Here is a 10,160-nt window from a genome sequence, read left to right as displayed (position 1 = left end):
ATTAAATTCAAGAAACCATCCTTTTATTTTGATAAATTACATTGGCCTTTCTTGTTATTTAAAAAAAAGTAAAAAAATAAATATTTTATCCATAATCTTTCCTCTCTCCTCTATCTTTCTCTCCCTCTTTCCCATCTTTTTCTAATTGAAGAAAAAAAATAAATTACATATATCTCGTCTAAGATCATGCTTAATTAATTCAAGAGACACCTCTTTATTTTGAAAAACTAATGGTTCCTTACTTTAAAAAAATAGAATAAAATGGCATTTTTACTTTTCCTCTCTTTTTCTTCTTTCTCTTTCGCCTCTTATTTCGACCCTTCTTCTCCTTCCTTTAAATTTAGAAAAAACAAAAATAAATCACAAATGATGACTAACAATAGTGATCACCACTAGTCATCGTCGTTTGAACTCCAACAACTACTAGAAGATTGAACCCTAATAATTGTTGAGATTCCCAACAATGTATAATCCTTGTAATCACTCAGCTTGCAAAACCCTACAATTATTGGGAAATTGAACCTCAAACCAACAAAGAAAAGGGCACAAAAAAGGTGGGGAAAGATGGAGTGAGACTGTTAAAGAAATAAAGGAAAGAAATAATGAAGAAAGAATGAGAAAGACCATCTACTTGCTATAATTGGGTTCCAACATCTTACCTAGTGATGTTTGGTTAAAATCAAACCCAGTTGAGATAGTAAACTTGACAAGAGAGAGAGAGAGATGGGTGGGAAACCGCCATCTCTATTGTTGTCATTAGAAAATAAGAGATAAAAGGGAAAGAAAGTGAGAGATAGGGAAGAAAAAGTGTTCATAAGGTATTTTGGGAATTTTAAAAATTTAACAAACGTTATTTATTAGTAGGGAGTCAACAATACTAACGTTTAAAACTTAAGGCTACCAAGTGTAATAATGATAACTAAGTTCACAACAATTTATCATGATTAGTTGGCTATACATCAAAGTGATAAGTTTTTCAACAATTAGAGGTCATCTTTTTACCAAGAAGGTTGGCCACATAATGAGCATGTAGTGTAACGTAGTGTAAGCACTCCTGCTCAGATATGTCAATCACTCGGATTAGGGATGTTCAAAAAAATCGGTGCACCACGAAAATCGACTAGACCGAATCGAACTGGTCGATTTTTTTTTTGGTGGTCGAGAACGGTTTGGATCCTGTCCAAACCGCACGGTTTGCGGTTTGGATAGTTGGCGGTTCGGTTTTAAACCAAACCGCACAAGAAAATAATAAAAATAATTATAAAAAATTTATTATTATAAAAATCTAATAATCAGCAGCCCCCTCTTATTTATTTTTTATACTATTTTATTTTTATTTTTTGTTCCTATTTATTTACTTTTGATTGTCTTTATTTACCAATATTTGTATCTTTATTTATCATTTTTAAATATCATTTTTAGTGATTTTAAGTAGCATTTCAAACCGCGGTAAACCGCACCAAACCAGACTGCAAATGCGGTGCGGTTTGGCCGCACCTAAACCAGACTGCGGTTTGATTTAGTTGAAAAATCGCACTAGCAGTTTGGCGTGCTAAAAATGATTCAGATCGGCCAAATCGCACCGCGCACACCCTAACTCGGACTATCCGAACGGGAGCGCTTACGGAAGGAGAAAGAATGAATCACAAGATAAGAACTACCTTGGCATACATACACAAGAATTAAAACAACGGAAGCTAAGCTATACACATGCATACACTATGGGTACTCCGCTAACATAGCAGTCACATGATAAATAAATGAATACAGACTCATGTGCCGACATACATGAGACACGAGAAATGACCTGGCACAGTCAAACATAATAGAGTCAATCCCACTCAAACATCAAAGTCATCTAGGGCTGACAGGGGGATGACGGAGACTGGCAGAACTGCCTGTACACCATACCGACTCTGCCACTAGATGTTGTCTCCCTTGCCCTTGACCCACATTGCCATTACCTGGAATGATGGAAAGCAAAGTGAGTCGAGAGACTCAACAAGCATAAAGAAAGAAAGGCAGTAGGCTAAACATATCCAGTAAACTCTCCCCAAAACACCAACCCCCAAGCACACACAAGCCATGAGACGCCCAACACAGTATAAAAGCGTAAATAAAAGCACGTATCAGTCCTTGGGGCCCACACAAGACACACGACACCTAAGTCCCATACCAACCTACCGCTGCCCTGAAAGACAACATATATCTTCAACAAACCTGTGCGCATCGTCCCGGGTCGGTGCTCCCGTCACCTGAGTACTCGCGTCAGTCCTCCCAACACCTGAGCTGTAAAATAGCCGAGTTGTAGGCTCCCTCAGAATGGTCCTCCTGTCCGAGACCTGTGAACTGTCGATAACCATGCAATGCACATAAAAATGCAATGGCGTAGTGAGCATCAACGTGATACACTGGCGCCCATACATCCAGGCATCAGGCCATGCTCCGGCCATATAGTAAATCACACACAATGCATATGCCTGTGCCAGATGCAATCTAACCATACTAGAATGTCCGTGTCCAAGCATACTCAATAAATGAATACCCCAACATGCATCTCGTACCCATGTGCATACCAAACCATGAACGGTAATACAACATATCGAATCATGTAGTAAAGCATATAATGACAGAGCTAGTCAGTAGTGTCCAGCACCGGTCAACTGTCATTGACTAGGAGTGTCTCCCTGACGATCCACTTCAGGGCCATACAACAGTCTACTCTAACGTCACCAAATAGCCCACCCCTGCCCCACTGCTCGATAGCCCTAGCCGACTCATACCCGAGAAATCCATAAATAAACCCGTACCTCTAAGAACCTAGTCCCCAAGTTGGGTTCTGCATAATTCCGAAAATGATTTTTGAGGATACCATGTGGGTTGAACTTTTACCCTACTTGAAAAATGATTTTTGAGGATACCATGTGGTCTTGTAGGTGAAAATTAATGTAATACCCCAGGAGCCCAGATGAGAATAGTATATGTCGAGGATAGGTAAGGAAGGAAACAACACCAGCTGGATACCTTTTGGGCTGAATGTTGGCAAAGAACTCCCAAGTTAAGCGTGCTTGACCTGGGGTAATCCAGGGATGGGTGACCCCCCTGGGAAGTTTGTGTAGGCCCATCAGGGTATGTTGTTCCAGTCCTTCCTATCGCTTGAACGGGATGTTACAAATGGTATCAGAGCTGACCCCCGAGCCTCTGAGCGCGGTGGTGGGGCAAACCTCAGCGAGGAAGCTGAGTCCCTGAGGGGGGGTGCGTGTAGGCACCTTAGGCCAATCCCACATCGGCCATGCATCGGGGGGAGATCTGGGACCGATTGTAAGGTCGCATGACGAGAACGTCATGTGCTCAAGGGGGGAGAATGTAATACCCCAAGAGCCCAGAGGAGAATAGTATATGTCGAGGATAGATAAGGAAGGAAACAACACCAGCTGGATACCTTTTGGGATGAATGTTGGCAAAGAACTCCCAAGTTAAGCGTGCTTGACCTGGGGTAATCCAGGGATGGGTGACCCCCCTAGGAAGTTCGTGTAGGCCCATCAGGGTATGTTGTTCTGGTCTTTCCTATCGCTCGAACGGGATGTTACAATTAAGGCAAAGAAAAATTAAACTTATGTTGAATAGTCAAGTCAATGAGGCAACAAGGAATGTTGAATATGGGAATTGAAAGAAAAGTCAAAATCTTGCTATGGGGTGTGGGACCCCTAATTAAGCAAGGTATGTATTTTCAATATTGAATTTGTGAAATAATTATAAATGGAATTATGAAATTATGTCTTTGGTATTTATATATATATATATATATGAAATTAAGGAAATAAGGTAGATATAAAAGGGAGAGTATGTTAAAAGGAAGCAAAAAGAGAAATAGAAGAGCAAGAGGGAGCTGATTGAATTGAGAGAAAAGAAGGCTAGGGTTCTTCATCTTCTTCTTTGATTTTCAAAGTTTCAAGAGAGTAGGTGTACAAGTTGGGTGTTGTTTCATCATCCTCTCCTTCCTCCTTTGCTAGACTCTTCCTTGTTTTGGTGGTGGTTGGTGGATTTTATCCTTGTGGTAGTTTCTTCAAGTGGAAATCAAAGGAGAAACATAACAAGGAAAGTTCTAGTCTTTTCTTGAGCTCTTTAACTCTTGACTCAAAGAATCTTTGTGATTTCTTCACCAAAAGCTTCCTATTTTGGAAAAGGGTTCTTGGAAAATAGCTAGGTAGAAAGCATTGTAAATCTCCCTTAATCCTTGTTTGATGTTGTTGAAATGTTTTGGAACTTCAAATAGGGCTTGTTCTCCCCTATAATCAGTTGGGAATGGTGTAATTCTTGTTAGGGTGTAGATTATGCAAGCATTTTTGGAGAAACTTGCATGTTGGTATGCAATTTTGGGTGGTAGGGCATTTTATCGGTCGACAGTTGCCCTAGAAACTGTTGGCTGTTTAGCCCAACGTGGGCAAACTGTCGACCATTTTTGAGAGGTTGTCAACCGTTTTGTTTGAAAGGATGAACTATCAACCGTTTCCCAAGGCTATCAACCGATTCTTCCATCTTTCTACTATGAAAATTATGTTGCTTCTAGAATGTCTCCTTTCTAATTCTACATATTGAATAGATGTCTTGGGCATATAAATGTGCATGCATGTGCATGATAGTGACCTAAAGATTGGGCCATATGGAGTATGTAAATTTGGAAGCATTTTATAGGTGTATTTCATATGTGGTGTGAACGCTTGCCTTGGGTATGTTTTAAGAATTTGGTTGTGGAGATGGGTGCATAAGTGCACACTATGGGTATCGACATGTTACCAAGTGAGACAAGAGATCCAATTATCAAAGCTAACCTCCCGGTTTGATTAAGGGCACTGCTACGGCGGGGCTACTATGGCATCGGTGTGTGACATCATAGGTGTGTGCTAGTATGATAGGGGAGGGTTGAGCGGGCTGGGGGCCCTGTTACGGTGAGGCCACTGAGGCATTGGCATGTGGCATCGTAGGCGTGTGTTAGTGCTGGCTGCACTCCCACCCTGCAATTAAAACACAAAACAAAACACAATAAAAATTTTATATTTTTTTCTTTATTTAGGTGAGAGGTTTATACTCATCAGTATACGAGTGCAGTTGTAGTCCAAACTTAAATTTATATTTTCTGAATGAGTCCAGATCGTCCACTGAGAGATTTATTTATGGCAAAATAAAAAGAATGTCACACAAGCACACACGCATTTGGACAAATTGGCAACAAGGTTTTTTATGATTTTTTAAACAAAAGATACTAGGAAATAAATTAAGGCAGTAATTGAAATAAATACTTTAAGTGAGAATATAAAATTGGATAGTACTTGAGTTAAGACAATTTCAGTGCCAACCCGTTGATTCCCAAATTTTAACAGATAAGGTTAGTAACATTAATTTAATTTCAGATATGATGGTTTGTTATTAAATGCAATTAGAGATTATGATAGTTCTAGTTTAAGCAATCCCCATACATGATATGTGAGATTCTAATTTAAGCAACTACCATAAATCCAATTACAATTAATATACAAGACAACTAAATTAATCATTCGGGTTTGGGTATGATAGCGTTTCCAGTTCTAGTAACTCTCATGCGTGACATGAAAGCTCTAAGTTAGGCTTACGCTCCAATCCAAACCTAGTGATTTCTCAATAATTAAGATACACTCATACTGAAATTTAAATTAATATTACTTATTTAAAGCGCAGCTTTCTTTGGGAATCATTGGCGTTGGACACTGTCCTTGCTTTAACCCAAGATTAGATTTAGCTACTCATTTCCATTTAAAAGTTAATTGACATGAATTTAAACGACGTAATTTAAATAACAGAATTTAAATGATAAGAACTAAAATAGCAGAAACTAACCGGCCATTTAGGCGGTGGATAATTAAAAGACAAGAATTAAAATTGCAGAAATTTAAAGGCATAAACTAACCGGCCATTTAGGCGGTGGATAATTAAATGACAAGAATTAAAATTACAGAAATTTAAAGGCATAAACTAACCGGCCATTTAGGCGGTGAATAATAAAGTAATAATAAATGACATAAGAATTTAAAAGAAGAAAGGAAGAAATAAGATCACAAGAGAAAAAACTAAAGAAAATGAGAGAGAACAAAAGCAATTCTCAAAGAGAGAATTCTAAGGAAATAACTAAACTTTGATTCAAGAATAATAATCACACTTACAAATGCAATCAAGTGAGCTATTTATAGGCCACAAGATGCAATACAAACCACACAATTTCAATTATTCAATTAGACATAATTATATCTAATGGGCACTCACACACTTAAAGTTAAATGAATTTTAGCTATAATACACACCTAATATTAAATAGATTTTAGCTAAAATACATACCTAATAAAGCACTCATAAAGTTAAATGGATTTTAGCTATAATATCCACCTAACAGTTAAATGGATTTTAGCTAAAAAAACACACATAATAAAGCTCTCACATAAAAAATAAAAATAGATTTCTATAAATTGATTTTTTAATCTTCGTTAGGATTAAAAATAATCCTTGAGCTTTCTCCAAATAATATCTTTCATGGGTTGCTCAAATTGGGTCTTAATTCTTCATGGGCTTGAATTCTTCATGCTTAAAAAATAATTTAATGTTATTAATAAATTATATATTATATATATGTATTACACATGGCACATATATATATATATTATATTATATATATATATTACATGCATGCATATAATGATGTATATGTATTATATATAATTTTATATATTATTATTATTTACTTTAGAACTTCATTTCATTCATCTTTCAATTTAAAGTTGCATATAACCATAAAATATATATATTAATATCTAATGTAAGCCATTTTTAAGATCAAAAGAAGGGTATAATTATAACAAAATTTTTACAAAATTAACCACTAATCAAGTGCCGGAGAGATGAGTTGAGCTTATGAGCCGGAGCTAGATGGTCATGCCATATAAGGATTTGTGTGGTTCCAAAGTTTGTACGTTATGTTTTGAAAGCCTATGTGACAGGGAAGTTTGCTTGGTTGTGCATTATATCCATGATGTGATGGAGCATGATATTGGGTTGGGGATTAGATTGTTTCTTATTAAGATCCTATTGTGTATTGTCTCCTATTGCCTCATAAATTTATATTGTGTTATTTCTCTAGCTCCATTTCATTGTATTATACTTGCTTGGTCTTGTGGCTTATTCTTTCTCTTCTCACCATTCCAGGTAAAGGCAAAGTTAGAGACGAGAGTGGTCCTAGTAGGGAGGGATCTTATTGGCTAGACGTGTACAGAGCTCTCCTAAACTTGAGGTGTGGAATGCCATTTTGCTATAGCCGTGAGTTAGCTAGATTTTTATCTTTAGGGATTGATGTATATCTTTTGTGAAGCCTAATGAGATGTATAGAATGAAGTTTATTTTGTCTTGAAAGAAGAAAATGGGTGTAACACTTATTACTTTCTATTTATGGAGTTGATGTTTTAATTGAGCTTGTTTTATTTCCATTTTGAGGGGACTTTCTCTCGAAACTCCTATGCTAGTGGGATGTCTAGGAATGGGCCCTCACAATTTGAAATGAATTATCTCACACATGATTTGGAACTAACTGTCGTGGCGTTTGCATTGAAAATTTGGAGACATTATCTAATGGTGAGAAAATAAAGATTTATATAGACTATAAAAGCTTAATGTATCTTTTCTCCCAGAAGGAATTGAATATGAGGTAGCGTAGATGGGTGGAGTTATTCAAGGATTTCGATTGTGACATTTTATATCACCTAATGATGGCCAATATGGTGGTTGATGCCTTAAGTCAATGAAGAGGATTGTAGCTATGATGGTGTAAGAATGATTGTTGTTGGAACAATTGAATGAGTTGTCTATCTCTTCATCTAAGAGAAGACTTGTTGTGTTCTGTGGCTGCATGGAAGTACGATCAGATTAGATTGACCAAATTCTAGTCAAACAGCTTACTGATGAAAAACTAGCTAAAGTTTTAGTAGATACGAAAAAATTTGAGCTCATAAGGTACAGCCAGAGAGATGATAGTTGTTATTGTATCAATGCCAGATTTGTGTGCCAGAGAATAAGAAATTAAGGCAGGAAATCTTAACCAAAGCTCATAAAGCCCAGTATATAGGTAGTTCTCGGTGTTTGAATATTCTGTACTTGCTTCCAATTCTTTGATTTTCTTTACAATATTGTATTTCTTGAGTTCTTGTTATAAGCTGATATAATCTGTTGTAATCGATAAAGTATTTAGTGAATTGAATAGAGGTGGAGCCTCTACCGTGAGTAGGATTCTCTTTATGGATCTTAACATGTAAATCTCGTGTTCTTGTGATCTTTATGTTTCTGGTTTATCTTTCGTGATTTTATGCTTGTTCTTCTGATTTGGCCGAGACTCAGGTTGTGTAAGAAACCAACAACATGTATAGAGCTCTCCTGAACTTGAGGTGTGGAATGCCATTTTTCTAGAGCCATGAGTTGGCTATATTTTTGTCATTAGGGCTTGTTGTATATCTTTTGTGAAGCCTAATGAGATGTATAGGATGACGTTTATTTTGTCTTGAAAGCAAAAAATGGGTGCAACACTTATTACTTTTTGTTTATAGAGTGGATGTTTTAATTGAGCTTGTTATTTGTCCATTTTGAGGGGACTTTCTCTCGAAACCCCTAAGCTAGTGGGTTGTCTGGGAGCGGGTCCTCACACATTGGATGTGAGTTTTTACTTGTGTACATCTTGTCATGAGGTGTGATCCTATCTCCACCTATCTTTTTCAACTTGTTTATCAACTAGTTTTTTATGCTCAGGTAAGTCTTTCTGCTTAGTAACTTGGAGCGAGCAAAGTCCTTGTGTGTCTTCACAGTAAAATGATAGACGATTCTTGAGTGCGTTTTGAATTAACGGATTTGGCCCTGAGTGTTTTATTCCAATGAATGTCCCGCGGTTGGTTACACCACAGTGAACTTTGTAGATTTTAGCTAGTTTCATTCCTTTGGTCCTATTTTTTACTAAGTACATATTGTCATTCTTTGGTGGCTCAATGTTCATCTCAATCTCATTTTTTTTGAGTTTTTGCCTGCTCAAAAGATGTGAATAGAGCCAAGTTTTTCTCTTCAAAAGATTTTAACTAGATTTAGTTGTGTTTTGTTGTTTTTGTATTTACTCCATTTTTTTATCCCATCTCATTTTGTTGGGATCATGAGGGTAGTGTTAGTTTTTTTTTTTTTTTTTTTTTTTTTTTTTTTTTTTTTTTTTTTTTTTATGTCGTTGTGCATTGAAGTATGCCCTGGTTTTGTTTGTATAGACACTTTTGCCCTTTTTCCTCTTAATACATCTTACTTTTAGAAAAAAAAAAAAAAAAAGTAAGAAAAGGGCTATAAATAATCATGCAACTTAAGCAAAATGACATCCTACATTCATTGTCGTTTTAGCACGCTTGAACTCTATTCTTAGATCTATATATTCCTTTGGTACTTTAAGCAACCCTAATCTTCTTATACACCTGTTCTGCTTCCTAATTCATCCCTAACTTAAGCATCTGAAGGCTTTTTCGAGCTAGCCCCTAGGCAGTTCTAACAATCATTTTTGTAGGTAAAAACTAACAATCCTTTTTGTAGGTAAAAACATCATGGGTAATATATAGCCTTTACCAATGGTGATTCCATATCAACAAGCTTATGGCCCATCAACATATAGGTGACCAAAATTCATTGGTGTAAAATTCTCGCAGCATCATCCATGTAATATCTTACTTAAGCATTGAGAGCTTTTTCACACCTTCATTTAGGCAATATTCTATTGGATTGTAGGTAACTCAATTGTTGCAACAAGACTCAATGTGTCATAATCTCCTTCTAGTGAACCAATCGATATCATCCAAAATTTTCATTGTCATCACTTTTGTTCTTAGTTTTCTTTTTTCTTTTTATCAGTTTGGCATAAAAAAAAAAAAAAAACAATTATGGTGTAATAACAAGTATGAGGCTCTCTCTAGCAAAAAAGAAAAAACAAGTATGAGGCTCAACATGTGGCATCGTAAGATTGAACCACCCCTAGTAAGGTCATGTCGATTGCCATATTCCCTCTAACAAACAATTAGCTAAAAGGATATTGCGCATCCTAAAAAGTGTGCTTAATCACTCAGTGAACA

Source organism: Diospyros lotus, chromosome 2 (assembly GCF_014633365.1).
Source record: "Diospyros lotus cultivar Yz01 chromosome 2, ASM1463336v1, whole genome shotgun sequence".
NCBI classification, from domain to species: domain Eukaryota; kingdom Viridiplantae; phylum Streptophyta; class Magnoliopsida; order Ericales; family Ebenaceae; genus Diospyros; species Diospyros lotus.
The sequence above is the reverse complement of the archived record's forward strand: the minus strand, read 5'-3'. Positions refer to the sequence as shown.